Genomic DNA, 27,000 nt, shown 5'->3' on the forward strand with positions numbered 1-27,000 from the left:
GAGCCACCCAGGCGTCTCTAGCACGTTTTCAATTTAGGGTTATGCTTACATTTCCGAAATGCCTGGCTTAATCAAATCCCCTCTCCCAACCTTATGTCTGTGGCATTACCTTCTCTCTCTCGCCCACTCCACACCAGCCACGTGGATGCCGCAGACAGGCTTTCACCCTGGGGCTTTTGTACTTGCTGTATTTTGTTGGAACAGTCCTCTCCCAGGGAAGCACATGGCTGGCTCCCTCGCCTCCTTCGAGTTCGACCTCAGTGCAGCTTACCCTGATCACTTGCATCACCGGCGATTCTGGTGCTCCTTCCTTGCGTTAGTTTTTTCACTGCCCTCGTCACGATGGGAGTACATTCTGTACTTTAGTTATGTGTTTGTTTACTAGTTACGTTTATGCAACGATAACTAATAGCCCCCCAAGGGCAAGGGTTTGGTCTAATTCACTGCCGCATCCTGGTTTTGGGACAGCACCTGGAGGCAGCAAGTGCTCATTCAATATTCGCTGAACGATTGAATACGTTTCTATGGTCAGCCTGGCCACGGCTGCTTAACCTGGTGTCAGCCAAGAGGTCATTAGAGTTGTCATCCTCTGTTAATAAGAAAGACGCCCAAAGAATGCTAGCATTAGATTATCCTTTAGTGTTTTCCTTCAGGAAAGCCCCTCAGTCAACACTGTCATGGAGAGCACTGTCTCAGCACAATTTACTGACACTGAAAAACAATTAGCTTCGCAGCAAAACAAGATTCAGGACTATGTAAATTGGAAATCCAAGTATGGAAGCCATGTATCTACAGGAGGTATTTCCAGGAGCTAGCTGGTAGAATTACCAGCTTAACAGGTAGAATTGCTTTGGTGAAAACACCCCAACCCGGGACATGCCTCACAGGGTGGGAACCTCAATCTTGTTAATGTCCTAGAGTTCATGAGTCTGGGGGAGGCTAACTCACGCTACCAAATTCAGAAGGGATTGAAGAACATGCCAGAATGTGAGATATAAAGTTCAGAATGAGAAATGGACCTGTTACCCATGCGGACTAGAACTCTCACCCACGCGGCTTAAGTGGCATCTTCGCTCCCCATCGGCAGATGACCACAGGGGCTCAAATGACAGAAGCCGTGCTGGTCAGGGTGGAATCTGGTGATGTGACTGCTAAGGCACTTGAGGTTTCAGTAGTGAGATGGTCCAATCGCTCACTGGGGATTACGATGCTGCCACAGAACCAGGGTCAGGGAACCTCTTTCTCTGCTACATTACCCAAACATGCCTCTCTCGCTCTCTCCAGCTTTCCTGGGATGACCAGCTGCCAAAGGAACACTGTTTTGCTTTGGATGCATCAGTCCCTTCCAACAACACACAGCTAAGTCTTGCTCTGGCCTGTGGACTGCTTTATCTGTTTTAAGGTAACTGCCCATCTCTAACACCTCCATTGCTGATTTGATAATTTGACTCTGGGAGAGCAACCTTGTTTTTAATGTCTTACACAGCACTTCCTCTATGACTTCAAAGTACCCTCTATGGTTCCTAATTAACGTTGCCTCGGCCCCTCCACCCCCCCATATCTTACTACCAGAAAATGCTTCCGGAGAACGACTTCTTCCATAGGGATCGTATGTGTGGCAGCAGAAGGTGGCTTCTAGGATGCATGCACATTCAGGCCAACTGCTTGGCTTTTACACTGTGTCCTCTCTGTGCGATGATCTGTGGCCACCGAACCGATGTCAGAGCACTGTCTTATAACTTTATTGAAGAGACATCTAGTGGGGCTGAGGTAGAAAATTGTCACTCTGAATTCTACACCACGAGGGCTGGAAGATTCAGTGCCAAGAGGGACCTCTAGTGTTCTGCGAAAAGTCGAGCTCCGTAAGGCAGAAGATTCTTTAGATGTCATTTCCTAGTTTCCAGCTGTCAAACAAGAGTGTACTTCTATTTACAGCCTGCCATTCTACCTATGAAATACAGAGGCAAAGCCTATTCAGGATTCCCAACCAGGCATTTTGAAGTGGGTGAATTTAAATACCTTCTCTGTACAGGAAATGTTCTCCACGGAGCTCCAGGATACGCTGTCTCCATCAGCCTATAGTGACACCACATCTAACTTCCTGAGCATTTACGGCAAGCCCTGCCCTGGCACCTGGCTCAGCACTGTCAGCCATCGCTGCTTTTAAGCGTTAACCACACTATTATTTTTCTCCTTGCTTTGCAGGTGAAGAATCGGAGACCTGGGGAGGTCAAGTGACCAACTTTAGGTAACAGTTCAGTGGCAGGGTCCGACCTTGATATCCTGAGTCCAAAGCCGGTCTTCTTCTTTTTTCAACTGAAATATTTTTTCTTGAACAGCTTTATGGAGATATAATCCACACATCACATAATTCACCCATTTAAAGTATACAATTCGGTAACTTCTTATATTTACAGAATTGTAGAACCATCGCTATAATCCTTTTAGGACATTTTCATCACCCCAAAAGGGAACCCTGAGCCCCTTAGCGATCACTCTCTAAGGCAATCAATTTTTTTTAATGTTATTTTATTTTTTAAAGTTTACTTATTTATTAAGAGAGAGAAAGCAGGGGAGAGGCAGAGAGAGAGAGGGAGAGAGAAATCCCAAGCAGGCTCTGTGCTGTCAGCACACAGCCTGACGCGGGGCTTGAACCATAAACCGTGAGATCATGACCTGAGCTGGACGCTTAACCGACTGAGCCACCCGGGCGCCCCAAGGCAATCAATTTTTTTAAAAACTACTTCACTGGGGTAGGATTGATACGTTAAAAAACTGTACGTATGTAATGTGTACCACTTGATGAGTTTGAGGATAAGCAGACACACGTGAAAACATCACAACCATCAAGGCCACAGACATTATCCGTTACCTCCCCAACTTTCTTCCTGCCCCCTTTATTATCATCATTGACACTATCATTATCATTATTATTGTGGTAAAAACCCTTAACATAAGATTTACCCTCTTAGCAAATTTTAAGTATACAAAATGGTATTGTTGGCTCCAGGCTCCAGGCTGTACAGCAGATATCCAGAATTTACTCATCGTGCAAAACTAAACATTTGTACCCTTTGACCATCACCTCTCATTTCCCTCTCCCTCCAACCCCTGGCAACCACCATGGTACTCTCTGCTTCTAGGAGTTTGACTATTTTATTATTTCACATATTTCACATCACAGTATTTGTCTTTCTGTTTCTGGTCAAAGCCTGTATTCTTAATTATTACACTTTTCACACAAATCTGGAGCAGGCTAAAGGGTCACCTTTCTCTCACATTCTCTTCTTCTCTTTCATTTATTCTTTCCTCCCTCCTTCTCTCCCTTTCTTCCTCCCTCCCTCCCTTCTCTCACTCCTTCCAGCATTCTCTTTATTCTTCTAGGCTGGCAAATGTATCCATTTTCCATCAAAAGCTTGGTGACACTTGCAATGGGAGTGGATTTGTTTTTTTCAGGGTTGTGCTTATAATGGCATTTTTTTTTTGACAACCCATGGGAATTGGCATGTTTTTGTCTTGACACTGCTAAATACCCTCCCGCATGAAATCAAAGCAGATCTTTCACGTGTCACTGCTGGGTAATGGCTTTTCTTGGGTGGCGTCCAGTCCAGAGAACGGATGCTATCTTATTCCCCTGATGAAAACGTTATTTGGCTTTTTCCGGCTCTTAAATTATCCTGCCTCAGAATCTCCATCTTAGCTGAAGAGGTAAATCTTTTTTAAAGAACACGCACTTTTTCGCTGAAACTGAGGCATCACGGTTGAGCGAATATTTGTCAGAAGTTGAGCATTCAAAGTCTTTTATGTTGTTACAGCGTCTGGAACCTCATGGCTTCTCCAATCACAAGTGGTTTTTGTCTTCTTTTGTTTTGCTTTGCTTTACTTTGAACTACACCTAGGAGTAAATTTCAGGCCTTTCAGGAAAAATACACGATTGGGCCACATATAGGGAGGTTGTAGACACAGTGCTTGAGGAGACACGACACATAGATCTTGGCTCTGACTCTGTCTGCCCAGCATCTTTCAGTTGGGAAATTCTCCTCCCATATTTGGTGGTCTGTCTCTCACAAGGAGATTTCCCCCGAGGGTTGGGCATCTGAACCAGACTGGATAGTCGTACCCCATCTCTCTAATACAGCAACATGTCCCATGGTGGACATCCAACTCAAGCAGAGCCATTCATTCAGAGTCATATTAGGGGCTCACAGAGAGAAGTTTGCTCCTTCTGAAGACTGCAAGAGCAAAGACCCACTGAAGTCTGTAGCTGCTGAGATAATCTGTGCCGTCAAGTAGAGAAAACTTGCTTAAGGAGGAGTGAAGCAGAGCCTAAAGGGGGAGCTGGAGCAATTGCATCTTAATGACATAATCTGATGTCCTGGATCCAGCCACACCTGAACTGAGACCCGTTCCTCCTCATCTTTTCAAATAGGAGAATGAATAAATTGACATTTGGGTCAAACAAAGTTGGATATTCGTCATTTGAAACTGGCAATGCCTTGACCAATACAACAACATACGCAGAAACTTCTGGTCACACAAACAGGAAGTGAACAAATAGGATTCATTTACCTCCCATACTGGTACCATCCCAAGGAGGACCTCGTGAGGGCCAGTAAGTTAGCTCCTGGTATCAGCTATGAACGAATGAAGGCTTTGCTTTGTTCCTGCTTTTCTGTCATCCATATGGAATACCTGAAAGTTTTAACTCAGTCTCCTGATTCTTCTCCATCCACCTCACGTAGCCATGTCTGTATAACTAAGGACACAGCTGTTGTGACCGCAGTTTTTGACGAAAGTAAATACTAGAGATATCTAATTTTTCAAAATTGAGTTGCACTGCACTGGCTCTCAAGCTATTCAGCACCAAGAACCCCTTTTATTTCTTCTTTGTGTGCAAGATTTTGCTTACCAAAACACTGTACTAAATAATTATGGATTTGTTCTTGCTCTATGAAATAAATCAATTTATAAAAAGCAATGAATCAGAACAGATTGTCATTTGCTAAAACCAGCATTTCTACATCAAACTGATATAATTTCTTTTTTTTTAATTTTTTTTTAACGTTTTATTTATTGTTGAGACAGGGAGAGACAGAGCATGAACAGGGGAGGGTCAGAGAGAGGGAGACACAGAATCTGAAACAGGCTCCAGGCTCTGAGTTGTCAGCACAGAGCCCGACGCGGGGCTAGAACTCACGGACTGTGAGATCATGACCTGAGCCGAAGTCGGCCGCTCAACCGACTGAGCCACCCAGGCGCCCCTACAATTTCTGCTATGAACAGCAATGTTGAGTGTAATGTTATAGTTTAGGATTTTTGTAATATTACATATATTGTCAATATGTTATAAAAATGACACATGAAATATGTGGAGATACACATAGATATATACACACACATATATCTTTACCTTTGGAGACTCCTAATGGAGAACATCTGACGTATTGTGTTGGCACTGCGTTAAGTGCCAGGAAGATGCGCGGCATGGACCCTGTCCTCATGGAATTCTTAGTTCAGCTTTATTCATCCCTCCACACAAAGTTTATAGACTGCTTACCAAGCGGAATTCCTTGAGATACACAGCTGAAGGAGATATGGCCTCTGCTCTCAAGGAATTCGCAGCTTGATTGACGAGAAAGGCAACTACTACAACTCTCAGGCCACGAAAGGCTCTCATAGATTAATGCGTCTCTGACACGTTAATTAGGATTCCATGAGAACACTGCCATAGCCTCTGGCCAACCTGCTGTTTTCAGTTCCTTTTAGCTCCCATGATAATGGAGGCAAAACGGGTGCTACCCGCCCGCGCGGTGATCCCCACTGCGCAGCCGCAGCACCACGGGCATGCGCCGTGGGCCTGTGCAGGAGGCAGGGTGGTGGCGCTGTGCTGGACGAACTAGGGTGATGATGCAGGAGGCACGTTCTGGTACAGGCTGTTTTTCCAAGTCACATAAATTAATAATGTTGGACTTTTGCGTTGATGTGGTCAGGGTTCTATGAGGCCTGTAGGGCACGACTCGAGACTCACCGTAACCTTACGGAACGTCACCATAACACCACCAATGTGAGTAGGTGTCCATAAGTTAAGGGGAACGTTGGGAATCCACGTCCACCAACTCCCTCCCTGTCTGATTTTTGAACGGTGTGGCCCTGGTGAGAATGCACACGTTGCCATTATCGTACTCACTTCTCATTTCTGTGAGATGTATGTGTGAGGGGCTCAGTTCACCAAGCCTACCAAGTCCTCTTTAGGATTCTTTCAGGCACAGGAGGGACCCCACTTCTCACTGGGCAGGGTTAGGGAAGGCTTCCTGGAGGAGGTGATGGCTACACTGACTTTAGAAGTACATTTAGAAAGACAGAGGGAGAAGAATGGATAGTTCCAGGAGGGGAAGCATCAGGTCCAGGAGTGTGAAACAGCAGTGACCTTTTTGAGCAAGGGGGACAGCAAAAAAAATGTTTGGAGAATTAGACGCAGAGTTGTATCTTGGTGTATGTGGAGAGACACTGAAGGATTTACATCAGGGAGCAAGGTCAGAGCTGTGTTTGTGTTGCTGTGACCATCAGTGTGGAGGAAGTATGGTGTGTGTATGTGTGTGGGGGGGTATCAGGGGAGGTGGGAATGATCTGGCAACAAGCAGTGAAACCATTAGAAGGCCAGAGATAAGAGTGATCACATGGTCAGAGGAGAGCCAACAGTGCCTGATCTAAGCGACTAGCAATGAGATGGAGAAGGGATTTGGAGGCAAAAATCAGGGAGAGTGGATCTGGAGTTCAGGGTCCTGAGAGGTCTGAGAAGGGAGCAAAGGCGGCTTTTCCAGAAGTGTGCCATGGAAGCAGCCCGGATGGTTGGTGCTAAAGAAAAATTATTCAGATACTTGTTAAAGACCAAAAGGATGGCTTTATTAAGAGAAACTGTTGCAATGGGAGTTTCACAGTAGGAGAGAGAGATCAAGTTCAATTCCAAATACCACAAGGAAAAGTAGAAATGTATAGCCAAGGAGCAGAGTAGGGGTCAGTGGATAGAAAATTACCGAGAGAAAACATCAAGGCTAGGGCGGTCTGGCCAAACTGATGTGACGGGACTCTGACTGAAGGCAGACTAGTGTGATCAGACATCGAGGGTGTGGGGTGAGGAATTTGATCAGACCTCAAGGGTGATCAGATACTAAGAGTGAGGGATTTTTACTTAACTGACACGGTAGGTTTCTTGTTAAAACTGGGCTAAGTGAGCCAAGGATAGAGATTGGACTTACAGGAGCCTGCCTCAGAACTGGTCAAAGGAAGGAGCTTTGTCAATGGCAGTAAATAAAAATGAATAGGAGAGATCCCACGGAGCCTTCACAGTTCTCAAGACTGGTCAGTTCAGCCCTGTGTCATTCTTACTTTACCTTAGGTGGTAAAGCAAGGTAGGGAGGTAAGGCAGGCCTCAGCCTGCAGAGAGGTTGCTCAGTTCTCACTTAGCGGGGCCACCATTGGCCTTTGAAAGAACAGTTCAGGAGAGAACAGGAAGTAAGGGCAGATTACAAGTAGAATGACCCCCAGAAGAACTTGAAGAGGAAAGCGATGGGGAGGTCCATATTGAAAAGCAATTCTTTACAATGGTCTGCAGTAGACCATGGCGGAACAATTTGACACACAGTTACTGTCAGAACTTTCTATAATACTTGCCATCGTGGGTGTAGAAATCTTAAGAGAATACCCTCTTTCAGCAACGTAAGATCTGTAGCTAGGTACGTCTAATAGTGCCTCTCAGATCTTTAAGATACACTGACTTCAGAGGACATCACTTCCAGAGTAGAAAGTTCATCCTTCTTCCAGAGGAACAACTTGACTCTTCCCTTAAAATCATGTCTTTGTCACAGTCGTGCAGATTTCCAGGCCCATAGATTTATTGCTCGTTCCATTGCCACCCCAAAAGCTCATAGGAAAGTTTTCTCTGTACATAAAGAAATCCTGCTTTGGCAGCTGTATCCTGAGTAATCACTTTTGAGATAGAACTATTTTTCTAGCTGTAAGGGCTATATTTGAATTTCACCAGCTGCTTTCCTAATGATTATCAGAATATTTTGGTAATGGCCCCAGCTGCAGGGACAGTAGTGATGCTACCTAATCTTTAATAAGGGAGATTTTTGCATTAGGCGAGATGACACTTATTGAATGTAATCCAGATACCGTCTGTCTGTGTGTTCCCCAATTCTGCCAGGCTTATAGATCACCCTACCCATTAGCACTCACATAAAAAAATGGCTTGAGACCCCCATCACATGCACGTAAAGGGAAATCCAGCATACATTTCTACTCACTCTCTATGGAAATTCTCAGGGGCTGGGGTGGGGTGGGGTAACTCTTCTAGCTTTTCTGCTTCTACTAAATTCTTGATCTTACTTCTAACTTGCCTCCTGTGGTTTTTCTTTCCTCAATCTCAAACACAGTTATTTTTTTCTTTGATGCCGTTTGTGTATAGCCCATTTTTACAAAGAGTTTGAGACAGCGGGGATTGCATTGCCTCAGAACACAGCAACTTCTTTAAAACTACATATGAGATATCTCTATGGATTTCTAGATTGAGATATTCCCAGCTCTTTCCACCAGTGTGAGAATTTCTCTTGAGCTCTCCTCTCCTGGACCCTCTCCTTCCTGCCTTGCGTCTTTACCTACCTATTTCTTCTATCAACTTATTCTGTCCCTACCATCTCAGTGTGCCCTTGGAAACTTATTTTTTCTTATAATATTGGGTACAAAAATATACTTTTCTTGGGCTTAATGGTCTTCCTTCTGAACAATATTTCAACAGCCTACTTTTCCACAACCAAATGGCTCTTCAAGGCATTTTGCTAAGCCAAAGGTGCTTTCTCCTTAAAAGAAGTTTCATCAATAGCTTTAAAAATAAAATTTTGTTATTTCCTTGATCTATTAAAGTCATGTCCAGATTTTAGTAACTAGCTTATCAGCATTACTTTTATAGTATTGCCAAAGTAAAGCGATAATTTAAAATCACTGAGTCAGGAGACATAAAACGCAGTATGGCCGGATTTTATATTCCTGTTTTGTTTTTTTTTTCCATTGTCTTTGGTCATTTCTACATATTGCCTCCTAAGGCTGAGGGCCTTTCCCATAAGCAGCCTTGCCATCCTCTTATTTAGACTTTTTCTTTTTTTTTTTTTTTTTTTTTTTGGTAATATAAGGCTTTATATCCAGGACGCTGTGAGTTAGCTGGTGATGGATATTAAAACTAAAATAATAGACCTGAAGTTAAATCTAATTGTGCAATAAAGAGTTGGAAAAAGGTAAAATGCTTACTTACTTGCTTATCATTTTTGTTACAGCCAGAAGTTCACACGTGGAACCAAAATCCAGGAACACACTCCAAGATGAAGTTGTTTCTGGCTTTGTGCCGTAAGGGTTTTTTTCTTGGTCCCTCAGTTACATCTTGAGACTAAAAAGCTCTTCCTTCAGATCTTATTTGGGAAATGAGAGTTGATCAGTTTCCACAGCTTTAATGTTGACAGCAGTTCCATAATTATTTGGAAGTGGTTTGCATTTTCTCCTTGATCATTGAATCCCACCTCACCTCACATCTTAGAGAGAATTTGTTTTTCTTGTTTGCATGGGTTTGTTACGAAATTCCCAGGTCAGTTTTGGTACAACATCTTATCATCATGGAAGCCTCCCACTAGGTATCCTTCTAGCATTCCAAAATGGGTGTGATCTGAACATGATTTTATGGGGTTGACGAACAGGGCAAGTCAGCTCCCTCACGGTGCATCAACTGGCATGTGAGCTTCATGATCACCACGTGACTTCACATAGTGACATCATGGCTGGAGCGGTACCTCCAGGGGTGCAGCCGGGACCAAGCCATCAGGGCACTGCTCTAGCCTGACTCTCCAGACTTCAACTGTGAGGCCATATGTGAAGTATACATCTGCTTAGCATTACATTTCTTTCTAGATGTCTCTTGGTTGTACCAGCTAGAATCCTATAAATATGGTAAAATGTTAATATCTCTGAGATCCCTCCTTCTGCATAAGTATGAACTCAGCACCCTTGAAATTGTTCCTAGTCATCTCTGCAAGTTTCCCATGGGGGTTTTACAAGTGCCACAGAGCAGTCATCTGGTGGCCTCCCATGTTTATTCTTTCTTATTCTCTTATTTCAGCCCCCGTCATCACTGATATGTCAGTGGTTTATCAAAATAAAAACAGTAAACATAGCAGAGTCACCTCTATGTACTGGGAATTATCCCATAGCCATATGCGTATTAAGTCATTTTATCCTTACAGCCATACTCAGATGTAGGTCCTGTTGTCCCCGTTTCACAGGTGAGAAAACTGAAGTTCAGACAAGTACCATCAAGGAACTGGTAGAGACCAGAGTCTCTGCTTTAACCACTTTGCTCCTTGCCTGGTGTAGTCATGTTAGGTGTTGACTTTAAACTCTGTGGATGAGAGCACAAGCTTTGACATGAGTCAGACTTGGGTCTGAATCAGCTACTTACTTATCGTGTCATCTTGGCAAGTTTTGTAATTTCCTTGGCCCACAGTATCTTTATCTCTAAATGGGGTTAATACTACTACTTTCCTCGTGAGAGGACTGTGGATGGTCAATAAAATAGTGCACGTGATAACGTGAAGTGGAACCCATGGTGTGTTATAAGCATGCGATGAATCTTACGTCTGAATATAATAGCATTAATCCACTTTTATACTAATATTCTTTTTATGAGCAAACTGAGACTTGGGGAAGTGGAAAACTTGCCGAAGGTTAAACAGCTTTAAAGAGGCCGTCTAGGCTTGAGACTCAGCTCTGGGGCACCAGAGTCTGTGTTCCTTCCACCCATATTGCATCTAACTACATGGCATCACTGCCCGTGAGCTCCATGGGTGCTGAAGACTATGTGGAAGGTTCTATGTGGTTTTGATCAAGAGGTAGTCTCTGCCCCGATCTTACATACAATGGCCTGTGATAAGAGCCACGTGTGAGAAGTTCCAAATGAATGGAATAAATGACGTGAGGCTAGAGTGCTGAGCAGAGGGAGGCCATGTGACTGTGAGCTCAGTCATTTCTGGGTAATCTCAAACCTCTGGCGGAGTGCCTGACTCTTCATTTCACCTCTTGCCGTGGAACTCTTGTTTTTCTTTAAGCCCAAGAGTCCAGCTCCACGTGTAACGTAATATCATGTAAATGAGGGTAATCTTGGAAGGCAGGCTGCTTGTCATACTATAGTTGCTTTGTTGCTGTAACGAAAACCACATGCTTCATGGTATTTTTAGACTAGTTAATATCAGCAGGTCGGCAGCATTTTTATTTAGATATTGCTATTCCAGCTGTGCTACCTCTAGTTACTTCAAGAAAATTCAGAATTTCTACCAAACTGTAAGCTTTCAGGAGAGTAGATTATCAGAAGAAAATGAACAGCACTTTCCTCTGGGCTCTTTTGGTTTCCACATGCAATTTTTATTTGCTTCCCTGAGTCTCTGTGAAAGGAAGATATGGCTGACCAAGTGGCTCGCTTTCAAAGAATGGTGGAACCAATAACAAGGTGGGATAAATGACGGAGAAACAATTTGAGTTCATCCTGGATGAGAGTGAAGTGAATAGAAAAGAGGAAAGAAGGAGAAAAGGGGATGTCTACATACATCCCTGAGTTCTTGATGTTTACTGGCATGGTATGGGTTTTTTTGTTGTGATTTGTTGTGATTTGTTTTATTGTTTTGAGAAAGGAGGGATCATTCCAGTCCATTCTTGAGCCCTCTTTGAAGTCATTTGGATTTCTAAATTTGCTTCCTTCTGAGAAAGTTTTTATTTCTTGGGAAAGGTCCTTAAATTACTTTTCTCCAAACTAAATTGTACCTCTCCTTCTCCACCCAGCATTAAATACCCAAAGTCTTTGTGGCCAGAAAAATAAACATGCCACTTCTCTCTCCCTAGAGAGAAATTGAGACCTATGGGTAGGTCTTTGTGGGTTCAAGGAGTGATTGAAGGGTATACTTTCCTCTGCCCAGCAGGCTGGAGGAAAAGGGAGTAAAAGAAAGGAATGAACTAGGTCCTTCATAACAGTCTTACAGACAAAGACCTTTTTGCCAAGGATCAGGTCAATTTATGACAAGCCTGTGCAAGCAACAACTCAGAACTCTGTCGGTGGAGGGCAGGGCTGATGAAATTTTGCTTGGCATATGTTTTGTTTTGTTTTGACTAACGTATTGTGAATGCATTGCCCAACAGCTACGCACAGGAACCTGCCAAATTATTGCCACCACGACCGCCTTGAAAATGTATGCTGCTCAGTTTTCTTCCCCTGTCCCCTTCTAAAGTCTGGTCCTTTTCACATTAAAAAAACAAACAAATCTTAATTTGATAATTGTGACTCCTCAAGTATTAAAAGACTCAATAGAGTCTAAATCAAATCTTGGATCTCAGATCCAATTCAAAACTTCTCTTGTTTCCATAGCATAGGCCTGACCATTGACTGGGGATCCTGAAATGGGGAAGGATGGTCTGATCTTAGAGTCTGCTTAAGCAATATTCTTTCTGACTCACTCCCCCTCCTCCACTTTCTTTGCTGTTTTTGGTTTCTCCAGGTTAAGGAGTTAGGCAAAAGGGAAAGAAGGGCAAATAGCCTTTTATGTAATTGGGGCTCTTTTTGATTTTCTCTTGGCTGGCACTGCTAAGGTGCTGGGCCCTTTGATACCTTTTTTCACGATGTGCATCTGTAGATCCTCCACTTTGAGACTTTTGCGCTGTACTGGTTCCTGAAATGGGTGATATATTCTTCAGCTGACCTCTTGTGACCCACTTTCTTCCTTCCATCTCAACTCCTGTCCCAGTGGTCTTATCTCCCGCCTCTTATGGGAGGAGTCTCCTCCCATATGGGAGTCTCCTTGCTCTAGCAGGCCACCTTGTAGGGTGGGGTCCTTTTAAGATGTCTCAATACATATTTCATGGTGCCCACAAGGCTCATGAGGACTCATACAGTCATGCTCCACCATCATGAGAACATGCTCCCCTGCTGCTGCTGTCTTTGCCTGCTCTCTTGGGCAGCTTCAGGCAGACTCCTGCCTTCAGAAATGGTCTGCACATGAGGCGGGCTGTGGTCTCTGTTCAACTACTATGTCCTCAAACTTTCAAAGCAAAATAAAAATAACCAAGTGATCTCTATTCCTAGGAATTCCCTTCGATGAGCTCCCTTTGAGAATTTCAAGATTCAAGCACCAGATCAAGAAGCTGAATATTATCAGTACACAAAGCACCCTTCATGTCCCTTTCTAGTCTCTCCAGGCATTTAGCAAGTGTGGCTTAGTCTCCTTTTATATAGTCTGGGTGTGAAAGACCAGGTGGGCTACCTTTTAGTGAGTTTTGGTATCCAGTAGGTCCCTATAGAACTGAGGAAGGAGGTGCTTGCTATTTACTGTTGTCACCTTAGGGACTCCAGCCAAAATGCAGAGAGCAGGAAAAGTTCTATTTGCACCTAATGGACCCCTGTAAGTTGAGGGTTCATAAGGAGTGAACTTTATGTACTGACTCCACTTTGAGATTTCCTCCTGAGTCATTCAGAAAAATGTTTCCAGATTGTGCTATCTCTGGGAATTAGTATTTGTTCTCAGAAGATGCCTGTGAATGTGTTTATGTCTGCTTCAACAATTACTTGCTAAACAGAAAAAGTGATAGACATGTCTACATTAATGGGGAAATGTATATATAGAGGTAGCTAAAATTTATTGAGCACTTTTTCTTTGCTAAGCTCTGTTCTATTAATGTGTTAACTCTTTAAAGCCTCACTACTTGCAAAGTATCACTGTTATTATCATCATATCACAAATAAGGAGGCTGAGGTGTAGACAGGTTAAGAAACATGACCAGGGGTACCTAGGTGGCCCAGTCAATTAAACGTCTGACTCTTGGTTTCAGCTCAAGTGATGATCTCATGGTTTGCGGATTTGAGCCCCACATTAGAGCCTGCTATGGATCCTCTGTCCTCCCCCTCTCTGTCCACCACACCCCCAGCTCTCGCGTGCTCTATTTCTCCTTCAAAAATAAATGAACATTAAAAAAAAGAGAATCGTGACAAAAGTCACACAGCTGGGAAAATCAGAGTCATATTCAAGCCCTGGTCACCTGGGTGCAGAAATCCTGCTTGGAGCCACAGCACTCTCCTACTCTGGGGTCCAGACTTCACTGGAATCAGGATGTTCCCCCATTGCTGATGAAGTGCCTCTGAGTTTCCTTAGGCTGACTGACCCAGACTTAGAGAAATGTATCACTGGGAAGGTGATGGATTCTGGATCAGTTTTGGGTAGTGAGTTAGATTTTTCAGTTTGGGGTCATTGCTCTGCAGAGTGGGAAGAATGAGGCATTTGAAGAAGTGAGAGCCTCTTCGGGAATACGCATGTGCCCATGATGGAAACCCCATGAGAAACATCTACTTATTTGATATTTCTCCCTTAGGCCATAGAAAGAATCATGAGCAGTGTACAGACTTGAGTTTTGTAATAGGAAAATACGTTGTTTGTTTCTTGAATTACCCTAGTTTTCAGACAAGACCAAAATACCTCTACTCCTTTGTGCTGACACAATGTAGAATAGAAGGTCCACACACTTGACTGAGGTGTGGTCAGGCCCACATCAACCTTTTGTCTGATCCTATGAGAAGGGAGAGGAACCCATTAAAGGGGGTTGACTGGGAGTTCCCAGTGGTGATCGGTGAGGAGGGGCAGAGGCCCATGGCAGAATGGGAAGGAGAACAGGGTGCTAAGAAGCAAGTTCCAAGTAGAGAAGTGATGTGAAGTATATCTCCCCTTCCAATATGTTCTTAGAAAATCTGACCTGTAGGAGGGGAAGAGGAAGAAAGGAGGATACTTGAGTTAGATCTTTCTTCACTAAAGACCAATAGAACTGTTATTTAGTCACATGGTTTCAAAGATAGCAAGTTAGAGTGAATCTTATGTAACCCTTTGAGTGGGACTGTGCTATATCAACAAAGGTAGGAGAAGATCAGGCATTGAGCTTTGTTTGGTTGGGGTCTTGGCTGGAGTGTCATAGGTAGGTGGCAGAATGTGTTCAAAAGGAAAGCCAGAAGTCTCAGCTTCAAGGGAAGGTGGAGTCTGGGCTAAAGTGGGGGGGAGGGGGGGAGGAAGGTCTGGCCATGAGGACAACTGCAAGTATTAGCCACAGCAACGTGGAAAAATATCCTGGAGCATGCTCTAATATGTCTCAACTTCTAATGCACTAACTTTCATCTCAGAACCACATAAATAGCAACGGAACAGCATTTACTTTTTTTTTAAATTTTTTTAAAATTTCAATTAATTTTACAAACATATGTTGGATGCATCATATATGTCTTGTCTTGCACTAAGCCCTAGAGATACTATGCCATTAGAAGGACATGGTTTCTGCTCACACAGAGTCCACAGTCCAGGGACATGGTGGAAAATCAATACGGTAGTGTAACAAGTGCTTCGATGGAATATGCATAGATGCCCTGGACTCATAGGAGGGCACACAACTTAAACTTTAACTGGGGGAGGTGACGTTAAAGAAGACTTCCTGGAGGAAGTGACATCTATAAAGAGGCTTGTTGGATGAGAGGCTATCAGCCTGGAAAATGGGTGTGGGGTGGGAGATTGTTTCAGGCAGATGAATCTTGACTTGAATGAGAACCAGAGACCAGAGGGAGCCCTGAGTAGCCTGTTATGACTAAAGAACACTGTGCCCATGGGAAGTGGCTAGAAAACAGAGGCAGGAGTTAGGGACAGAGCATGATGGATTTTATAACCAGCCTATAAGGCAGGTAGCACTGTAATTTTACACTTGTGGCCAATGAGCTCAGTGGGTTAAGTGACATGCCCCAAATCACACAGTGGGTGGCAGAACTGGGATTGGATATAATATCTGCCTCACCCAAAGACAGAACTACCTTTACATTATTCCTCTGCATGTTTTTTTTTTATTTGGGAAAAAGTCTAATTAAAATTTATACCCGAATAAACAATGTCCATCTCCAATAGACCCCTCTACTCCATTTTGACACAGAAGTCATTCCCTCCTCTATGGATTAAACAGATTGAAATGCAGTAAAGAATATTCTTCTCTGATCCTGATGGAGGCAGCAAATCACTGAGAACTCAGCTCAGTTCTCAGGCCTAAATTGTTGCAAAAGCCAGGCTGCATTTGAATTCCAAGTGAGAGTCCAGAGAGAAAAACGCACAGCGGTTTCTTTCATAAACATTTTAAAGGGACTAGTTTGTTCATCACCTTGGTTGATTAGGGTCAGAAACTTGACATGATAAGGCTGAATATATCAGAAAAACCTATGTTTGCTCACTGGCCCATGTTCCTGACTAGTCTTCTCCAGCTCTAACTTTTCTGGATTTAACCCCTGGTATATGCAAGTTGGTTTTGAAGGGTGTGTGTGTGTGTGTGTGTGTGTGTGCGCGCGCGCGCGTGTGTTTTGCTTCTTTTCCTAGTTTGGGACAAAATCCTGCATAATTGTGGCATTTAACTACCATTAAGTGAAAAATAAAGTTCGCTGAAAACAATGAGTGTTGTCATACCTCATAAGAACTCACAGTACTTCCATCCGGATGCCTCCTTCTTGGGTCAAATATCTGCTGACGGTCTTTTCATTTCACCACTGGACCTTGGACTTCAGTCACTCTATGTCTCCCTCCTTGCTGCACTGCAGAGCCCAGCCTGTATCGAGAAATAGGCAAAGAATGTCTTTAGGGCTATCAACCTTCCTCTTCTTCCTCTCTGTGTGGGGCCTCACACCGAGTGGCTTAGGTACCCAGCGCCATGTTGAATGTTCATCCTGTTCCATCAAAATGATGACCAAGAAAGAATCTCAAACTTAATGATTAGAAGAGAGGAAGGAGTGATTATGTTGATAATAGCTTAGGCTTAGTGCATACTATGTGCAAGACACATGGTGCCCAGAGTTTTGTGAATGTTGAGTTAATGAGTTACTCTAATAACTCTCTGCACTAGAGAATATAATTATCCCTCTGTGTTACAGAGAAGTTAGTTTACTTACCCAAGGTGATGTCAGTAGAATGTTGTAGAGCATGGTTTGGACCCACAGAGTCTGGTTTTGTCCACGATCTTAGTTATTATATAAGGAGAATGGGAAAGATTCATTGACCAAGATGTTGAAGGCACTGTGTGAGATACCATAAGCACTATTTTACTTAATGCTCCTAATGAGCTTTTGATATAAAATTTTATAACCCCAATTTGCAAAAAGGAAGGCAAGAAGTAAGTGACTTGCTGAGCTTTCACAACTAGTTACGTGGTGGAGTAGGAATTGGAACGATGGTCTAAATGATTGCAAATTTCATGTTCTGTCCACCGTAGCACTTCAGGATTCAGACCCTCAATCACACACTAAATGTCAGATTAAGTGTCAGACTAAGTGTCAGTCTTTTCAGATTTTGTACTTTAGTATCAGAGTATTAGATTATTGCAGCCATGATCACATGGGGTTGGAACTTTGGGTGGCAACTAGGAGGCAGGACAAACATTGTGTTTGGGAATTGGGGGAGTGGGCACTGAGATAATCTTGGATGTAGAAGTTACAGTTGGTAGGCTGGTGACCACTTGGCCATCCTGGCATGCCAGCTTCACCCAGAAGCTTTTTCTCTTCAGTTCGAGCCTGCTGTATTTGCCTGTGTCCAAGCCAATAGTTCACAGCCTCTCCAAAGGAGCCCTGTCTGAAACTAAACTCACCTTTACATCCTCCCCCAGGTTTAACAGTGTTGCCTAAGCTAGAAATGCCTTTTTTTTTTTTTACCCGTCACAAGTAATGAGTCTTTGAGTTCTATGAATTCTGCCTTTTGCAGACATTTCCAGTCTATTCTCTTATACCTCATCACTCATCTTATGCTTGCAAGGTCACTCATCATCATTTGCCTACATGATCATAGTTGTCTCTCAAGTGACCTCCTCTCTCCTGGTATCTCTCTCCTCTAATGTGCCATCATTGCTGCCCCTGGCATAATTGCCCTAAGATGGAAATCTGATCACATCACTTTCTTGTTCAAAGTCTGTCAGTGATGGGCCCCAAGCACTTATGTAATATTTCCTCAAACTTCAGGCTATGGTCTTTAGTAAAGTGCTCTTGGGGCTGATGGGTTCTCTCAGACATTTTTAAGCATATTTTTTTTTTTTTTAATTTTAAGGACAGTTTAAAATGTAAATAGAGGCATCTTCTAGGACATTTAATGACCACTTGTAATCAAGGAGCCAAGTTGCCCTATTTTTATTGTCCCAGGCTACCGAGAAAGGAAGTGCAGTTGACGCACAGGCAAGGGATGTGGTGGCCACGTGACATCACCACAGTCTCTTTTGATGACAGTTTCATGCTAGTTTGACTAGAAAGAAGGGTTGGAAGAGTTAGTGCATGGTCATGTAGGCATGCTGAATTAAAAATAACACACATGCTTGTAGTGAGTGCCGTGTTCACATGCCAGTAGTCATTTGCTTCCAGTTAAATAATAACATCCGTTGCCTCGAGTGGGTTTTGTTAATTTGAATTAGATTGGGTTTTATTTTATAAATTTGTTTTGGTTTTATTATTGTATCATGGTTATAAACATTGGGAAATTATACCTGGTTTGTGTTTGTATACATCTGGATGATGTTGTAATAAAAATAAGTTGTGGATACATAAGAATAGGTGATACGTTCTCTTTTAGAATATTTTTTTAAGTTTATTTTGAGAGAGAGACAGAGAGGGTGAGAGGGGGAAGGGCAGGGAGAGAGGGATAGAGAGAATCCCGAGCAGGTTCTGCACTGTCAGCCCAGAGCCGGATGTGGGGCTCGAACCCATGGACCATGAGATCGCAACCTGAACTGAAACCAAGAGTCAGCCGCTTAACCGACTGAGCGACCCAGGCACCCCTCTTTTTTAGAATATTGATCAACACAATTTTCCACACCATGTTCAGGAAATAGTGACCTGTGGGATCAAGTGCAAATTCCTTAGAATAGCACACGAGGCCCTTTGTGTGTTCTCTCTACCACTCTTCAGCCTCGTTCCTGCACCTTCCCCCCATACCTGCTCCTCCTTACTTGACTAGAGCTCCTTGGCAGTAGAGATGATTTCTTATTCGTATATGTACCTATATGTGGACAATGAGTGACTGTTTGTAGGACAAATGAATGAACGAACATGTGATGGGAGGTGAGAGGAAAAGGAAGGCCATTCCACAGGCTTAATGGCCAACTTCTAACTATTTTATTTTATTTTATTTTATTTATTTTTAAATGTTTGTTTATTTTTTTTAGAGAGAGCTCAAGCAGGGGAGGGGCAGAGAGAGAGGGAGACACAGAATCCAAGGCAGGCTCCTGGCTCTGAGCTGTCAGCACAGAACCTGACGCGGGGCTTGAACCCATGAATTGTGAGATCATGACCTGAGCTGAAGTTGGATGTTTAACCCACTGAGCCACTCAGGCACCCCTAACCTTATTTTAAATAAGGTTCCTTGTTTGGCTCCAGGCTAGGACACATTGCAGCCTCTCTCATCTCCTCAGCCACAATTTACTGAGTAAGTCATTTACAGGCAGGCAAGGGAGAGAGGAAGGGGAAGGAGAAGGAGTGATGGGGGAGGGAAGGGGAGGAGAGAGAGGGTGAGAGAGAGAGGGAGAGAGAGTCAAAACTAACACTCATAGGGGAAGGTCAGACGCAGCCCGTATCCCGAGGGAAGGAGTCATCTCCACATGGTGTTTGCAACTTGGAAATTCTCAGAGGATCAAAGAGAGACTGTTCACATTGCCAGTAGTCCCAGAGCATATCAGCTGCTCTTCTCCCTCTCCTTTTTAGCTTCCAAAAGAAGAATGATTCATTTAAACAGACTTTATGTGTACTTTATTTTTAGTCCAGGAAGTATTTGCTTTAAATATTGGTGTGTGGAATGTGAGTTGAGATCAGCTGATAGTCAGGGGCAAACAAGTGCCCGCAGAGGGGCGTAAGTAACTTAGCAAACAAAACTGCATGGCTTAGTATGACCTCTAAGGTCTCTGTCAGTTCCAGAATTCTGCTTAGTCAGTTCCTATTTACTGAGTGTGAGTCAACTGCAGTGGGTTTCTGCCATAACATCATTCTCATAAGGAGGGTTTGGGTGTACTGTGTGGCCAATGTCATTCCCTACAACAGAAGAACTTTCTTCTTCCCTTTCCCTCCTTCTTTCTTTTCACCATTCAATAATTGCTTCATGTGCCAGGCACCACACTAAGCCTGTCTAGCCATGGATCCTGATCAGACACAACAAAATTATAAGACAGGTTCTTCTTGTATCTGCATACAACTTTATGTAGAGATAATGGGGCACCTGGGCAGCTCAGGCAGTTAAGTGACTGTCTCTTGATTTCAGCTCAGGTCATGGTCTCATGGTTCACGATTTTGAGCCCCGCATTGGCCTGGGTGCTGACAGCAAGGAGCCTGCTTGGGATTCTCTCTCGCTCTCTCTCTGCCCTTCCCTGGCTCACTCACGCTCCTCCTCAAAATAAACAAACTTAAACAGAAATACACTTTACGTAGAGATAATTTGGTTGTGACAAAAGAGACTGTCAGTCTTTGTTTGTTCCCTAGAAATTTGCCTTTTGATGCTGCATCTGGAGATGAGGACACCTGGGTCCTCCCACCTCCGGGACCTAGAGCAACTCGTTCACCTCTTTTGACCTCAGATTTTTTTCCTCTATAAAATGATGGTGGAAAAATACCTGCTCCTTTTTACATGAAGGGCAGTGATGAGGATTCCAATGAAAACAAGACGATCTGTATGAGGGAGCTATCAACTGCATCAGGCACCGAACAACCTCATGGGAGGGTTACTGTTCCCAGCATGCCTTTCCCCCACCCCTCTCGTTAGAACACTGCATCTTCTATAAGTGAAGTGATTGACAAATAAGGCATTAACTCCATACTGTTAAGTAGTCATGGTGAATATCTTCCCTTATTCTACCAAATAAAGGTACTCAGAGAGAAGGAGGCTAGAGCAGGGACACCTCTGGACAGAGGGGGCAGGCCACCACTGCTCCAGGAAGAACTGGCCCGAGGGTGTGCACCGTGAGTGAGGGCCACCGTGGAAAGACCCATTTCTCCTTCGTCTTCTGAGCTGCACGGATAGATGGGAAACAACCGAACGAGGGCTGTCTAGGCTTGCTCGTGTCCCTTTCCTGAGCACCTTCCCGTGGACAGCAGTTGTTCAAAGGAACGACACAAACTCCCAGAGAGTTTTGATTAGTTATATTTTCTCACTGCGCCCAAATGGTAAGACAAAGCCAGCCTCTGTGTCTTGGGGCTGTATGTAAACACTCTGTTCTACATCACAGTGATAACTCGGCGAGTTTGTAACTCCGTACTGCCTGGCCCCCAGCCCGCTCCCTTCCCATCCCAGCTTCACAGCTGCCTTCTGGTGTAGAAATATTTCCTCTGGGGAGGAAATATTAGTGTTTCAATGTGGAAATAAAGGGCTTTCCCTTTGATGTAAATATCCACTTGGTTCCTTACTGTTAGGAAATGCCTATTTCCTCTTCAAGGGAAGAGACCTACCCTACTGGTAATGGAAAGTACTTTCTCATTGCTATTTTGAACCTCATATTCAGGCTATTCCATTCATTCAGTCATCCCTTCATTCACTCACTCGTTTACTTGTAAATTGAGGGCCTACTATGTGCCAGATGCTGTTCTAAGTGCTTGTAATAAAGTAGTGAATAAAAGAGACAGGGTCCCTTCTTTTATGAAGTGGGAGGACACAGTCAATAAAACAAACAAGCCTGTGTACAAAACAGCTTCACACAGTGAATGAAGGAGAAAGAGTGACACGCTAGAGAATGACCAAGGAGGGGCATACCTAGGAAGGCCTCTCTGCAGAAGTGCATTTGAGCTGAGACCTGAGGACAGGGGGATCTGGGACAGAGCAGTCTCTGTTAGGGGAACTCAAGTGTGAGGGCAGAAAAGGCCCAGCTCACGTGCTGAGAAATTAGTGCTGTTTCACTGACATTGAAAACAGCTGGGCGTACAGACTCCCAGATGTTTTCTGCTCCCTAAACCATGTCACTTAAACCTGTAGGTTTAAGAAAATGGGCTATCTGCTTCGCTGCTGATTTTCTCCCCTTTTGCCAGGCTTTTTCTAACAAAGGGAGTAACACAGATGGTCTAATGGGCTTCAAGTTACTGCCTTTCCTCAATTACCCCTATTTCTAGCTAAGCTCCCTAAACCTTTGCAGAGATCTCTGTCTACAATGCTTACTGAAGCCAAAATTGGTATACAATTTTTCCTAACTCTTCCCCCACCTCCTCCTCTACTAGACATTGTGACCTTTAATCTTCAGACATAGACCTCAGTCTGGGAACTTTTAATGGGATTTAAGAATGCCCATTTAAGAAAGGATACCTGTGAACAGACACCAGCCTCCTGGTTTGTATTGATGGGCTTTATCAAGAAGAATTGGGAGTGAAAAAACTCCCTTTATAAGTCAGTGATGTAGGAGAAAGAGAAGCAGCCTTCAGATAGGAAAATTATTTGCTAGACGTTAAGAACTATCTTACTTGCAATGTAATGCCCCATGAGAGCATTCTTATACAAGTGCCCCAAGATGCCTAAAAGAAATTGCCTGGTTGACGTGGCCTCTCTCTCTCCATCCTTTTTCTGTTTATGTGCCCATCAGTCCTGGGAATATTTAAAATACATAGCAACCACTTTTTCCCACAGAGTTAAATTAAAAGATATAAGGAACCAGGACACCCGGGTGGCTCAGTCAGTTGAGCATCCAACTCTTGATTTCATCTCAGATCATGATCTCATGGTTCGTGGAATCAAGCCCTGTGTTGGGCTCTGTGCTGACAGCATAGCATGGAGCTTGCTTGGGATTCTCTGTCTCCTTCTCCCTCTGCCCCTCCTCTGCTCTCTCTCTCTCTCCCTCAAAATAAATATATAAACATTTAAAAAAAAAGGCATAAGGAACCAAAGAAAATATTCTACAACTCATATCACACAAAGTGGGTGTTGCAAGTGCATGAGATTTCTAGGCCAATTCAATTCCAGAGGCTCATTCATCTCATCAATAGGTAATGACAGAGTTCTCTCTGCCTCCTTGTTAAAACCTGTCCCTGAAGTCCACCCAAGGGGCTGACTTTGATCTCCAAGTTCTGTGCTGTGTACGTCTTTGTTAGGATGTGTTGTTCATTCCTACTTTAGGACTACTGCATACATCATTCACTGATTCATATTTATCAAGCATTTACTATGAACCTGCAGTGTGCAAGGCTCAGACAATACCAACCTACCCACCATTACAGATGAATAAATATGGCTCTTACTCAGAGGAAGCTTGAAATTTACTAAGAGGCACAGGCCAATAGGCAAGAGTTACATGGGGTGACAAGTGCTTTAATAGAAGTAAAACAGGATGTGTGGGGAACACAGAGGAGGGAAAGGAGGGATGCTACTATTTTGAAGAGGGGCAGAAAAGCCTCTCTGTGCTTCTGCCAGTCTCCTCTTCTAGGTGCTTCCATTGCCTTTCCTTCTTTTTTCCTGATTCTGCAGACCCACAGGCCACAAATCATTACTGCACATTTGGTTGACTCTCTAGGTAGTTTGAAGACATCATCTTTTCACCTTTCCTGTTCTGTCTGCCTCATTTTTGCCAAACCAAGCTTCCCTCCTAGCCTCCTCTGGCCACCCCACAACAAATGACCAATGACTTCCTGTTTATGGGAACACAGGGATACTGTCTCAGTGGGACAAGGATTTAGGGTTGTTTTCCCAGGAGTTATGATGCCTCATGTTCCTTCTGACATATCTAGGTTAAGGGCTTAGGTTTTATGGCTATGGGGAAAATTCTCTCTCTGAAGCTAACAAGCCTGTATGGGAATAAAATAAGCTCCTGAGGCTTCATTAGATCTGAGCTCTAACCAGATGATATAGGGTAGAACTAACAATAATAAATCAACTATTAAAATGAGGAGATTTGCATGCATTTCCAAGCCCAGGACCTGGTATACTTACTAGAATTTTAATAATATAAGCTGTGACCTTCAGGACTCTTATTACACATTGACTGACGATACTAAGTAGGGAAAATGCATTAATAAAGTCTATTAGATACTTCTGAGGAGAGAGCGAGAGTTTTTTCAAGATGAATAGTATTTCTGTGACAACTGTCACAGTTCTTCTCTTATTCTTTAGGATTCTTACCCAGCCCATGTCAAAGGCAATGAATGAGGAGTTTACACCTTTGCTGTATTCTAGAGACCGTCTTCCTTTTACAGAATCAATTACGTTGCTCAGTCACCCATTGGTCACTCATCAGCTTGAGACTAAATATTTTTATTAGGTTTTGATGTTATTTCTTCCTCCACCCACACTCTAGGGGCAACTCTCTCTGTATCTCTAATTTAGGCTTCCTCTGATAAGTGAGCACAATAGTGCTGATTGAACAGAAATCTCAGATGAGGGCCCGAGTCATCCTAGATAAGGGCTCCAGTGGGGTAGAGCTCTGGCCGGGGTGCCTCTTCTTCCATCGAAGTGCAGGGTGTCCTCAAAGAACCCCTGGCCTCAAAAGTCTCCCATTGATCTCCAGAGGCCAGAATTATTTATTTTATATATAACTCTTAGTAGGGGTTATTATATTATATAATATAATAATATTAATATTATTACTATAATAATAATATATTAATATTAATATTATTATATTATATTATATAATAATATTAATATTATTACTATAATAATATATTAATATTAATATATTAATATTAGTAATATAATATATTATTATTAATATAGTTATATATTATATAATAGTTATATTAATATAATTAACACAATCAATACTACAATTATAATATTTATATAATTATAATTAATAATATAATTAATATAGTTATATTAATATAACTATTAATAGGGTTTTTTCCTGTAATACCCCAATAATATATGTTCTTTATAGAACAGTAAAAAATAAAGGCCAAAAGTATAAAAATTAAAGAAAATTCTTAATTCCAACCTTCTTAGATTATAACAAACATGCTTGTTGACATGTATTCTTCTGGACTATTCAGTATGCATTCTACCTGAGTAGGTGCACACATTTTAAATGTCTACTATATACATGTTGTTTGATTATTTTTTCTCTGTTAATTCCTTATTATGGACTCTTTTTAATATTATTACATGTTGCTCTATGTCATTTTAATGGATGCATAATAATTCATTATGTAGAGAGATTTAATGAAACCACTCCATTGTGAGATAGAGTTTCCAATTTTACAAAAGTCTATAATAGACATTTCTCACAGAAAAATCTTTGCAAAGCGTGTCTAGATACTTATCTTTAGGAACATTTCCCTGAGTCAAGGCAACTTGGATGTTTTAGCTCATTTTGGCTGCCTATAACAAATACCACTCTCTGGTGGCTTATAAACAAATTTATTTCTCATAGTTCAAGATCAGAGTAACAGCATGGTTGAGTTCTGGTGACAACCATTTTTTGGGGGTGGGGGGTTGCAGGCTACCAACTTCTCATTGTATGCTCACATGGTGGAAAGCAGAGGGCAATAACTCTCATGACTCTTTTAAGGGCATTAATCCCATTCATGAGGTTTCTGTTCTTATGACCTCATCTGATTACTTCCCAAAGACCCTCACCTCCTAATATCACCACATTGTGAGTTATGGTTTCAACATGGGAATTCTAGGGGGACTCAAACATTCAGTCTATATAACACTGATTCATCTATGACAAGAGAGATTCATAGTATAGATTCTCAAGAAGAAACTCAGTGATCCTTTCTTTGCTGAAATGTGAAAATAATAATACAACGTAATTTAACTTTTCCCTCCTCTCATATTTACTCCTGCAAATCAATTAATGTTTGAACAGCTCCAGGGTTAGGTACTCAGTATGTTTACATACCTCCTTATAACTCACAAAAAATTTCACGTACAGTATCTTATGTTAGCCCCAGAATAACCTATACAGTAGAACAGATATTTTTATTATCATTTTTTTTCAAATAAGAAGGCTGAACTCAGAGGGGATGAGTGACCCCTCTAATTTCTGCTGCTGGTACACGGTAGAATCTTGGTTTCTGAATTCAGATATGTGGGGGAGTGGGGGGTGTAGGTGGGGGTGGGAGTAAAGGTCTTTTCGCAAAGCTCTGCTGCCTGCCTAGTATGTTATGTCACTCCCTTGGTCAGGAGAGACCAAAGCTAGATGGCCTTCACTTGTGGCTAGATGGGGCACATCTATTATTTCATTCATCAGTTAGTCCTCCCTGACTGTCCTTGAGGAGGTGAGTTTAGAACTGGGGATGAGGGAGTAGGATAGAGGCCATGGGATTTAGATCAGGAAGAAACGGCCCTAGGGGCACAGCTTAGTGTGAGGCAGAGGTGTGTGTAGGGGGAGGAGGGAAATGATGATGAGGGTGAAGGGTGTGTTGAAATACACCTGGCCCTGCCAATTGTCACTGCTTGATTGGTGCCATGGCGGTTCCTGACTTTGGGCTGGACACAGATAACTGTGATAAATGTACTTCCGTTTTATCATGCTCTTACCATTAGAGTGTCAAGAAAGTGAACACACATAGATCACGATGGAGAGAAGTCAACCTAGATGTATTCGTTTTTTTCCCTTTTAAAGTTTTGCTTGCTTTCCCCTCATTTGAAACTGCTTCTGTGATGTCACAGAGATAGCATTTGCCTGCCGGTCGCAGCCAGAAAGCTGTCACTGAAGCAGCATTCTTCAGGACACAGAGCCTTTGCTTTTATGAGCACACACTGTAGAGGGCAAAGACCTGCCAACCATCTGGGAAATGCCGAGCACTGGGTTTGACGGAAGGGTGGCAAAGACGCCCTCTGGTGGAACTCTACTCATCCTCTAATCTGCCTGACAACAGGCTATATTTTGTAGCTCTAAACCAATAGTTATTTTCTTTCCCTGAATTTGTGTTTGAGGGTATTCTTAGAATATTCTGAGTACAATTCCTAACTG

At 42.8% G+C, this 27,000-nt stretch overlaps 1 long non-coding RNA gene across 7 annotated transcripts in view; it reads right to left on the minus strand.

The window, feature by feature from the left end:
- LOC113602829 (uncharacterized) overlaps positions 1–27,000 on the minus strand; it is a 102,262-nt gene that overhangs the window by 45,775 nt on the left and 29,487 nt on the right. For 5 of the 7 annotated variants that reach the window (XR_008300323.1, XR_008300320.1, XR_008300322.1 and 2 more), the window contains exons 4-5: positions 16,557–16,695; positions 5,411–14,826 (exon numbers count right to left, since the gene is read on the minus strand). This is a non-coding gene — a long non-coding RNA (uncharacterized LOC113602829). The remainder of the gene's footprint in view (positions 1–5,410; positions 14,827–16,556; positions 16,696–27,000) is intronic. The other 2 variants (XR_008300325.1, XR_008300326.1) reach the window with 1 other exon arrangement.

Source organism: Acinonyx jubatus, chromosome B4 (assembly GCF_027475565.1).
Source record: "Acinonyx jubatus isolate Ajub_Pintada_27869175 chromosome B4, VMU_Ajub_asm_v1.0, whole genome shotgun sequence".
Classification (NCBI taxonomy): domain Eukaryota; kingdom Metazoa; phylum Chordata; class Mammalia; order Carnivora; family Felidae; genus Acinonyx; species Acinonyx jubatus.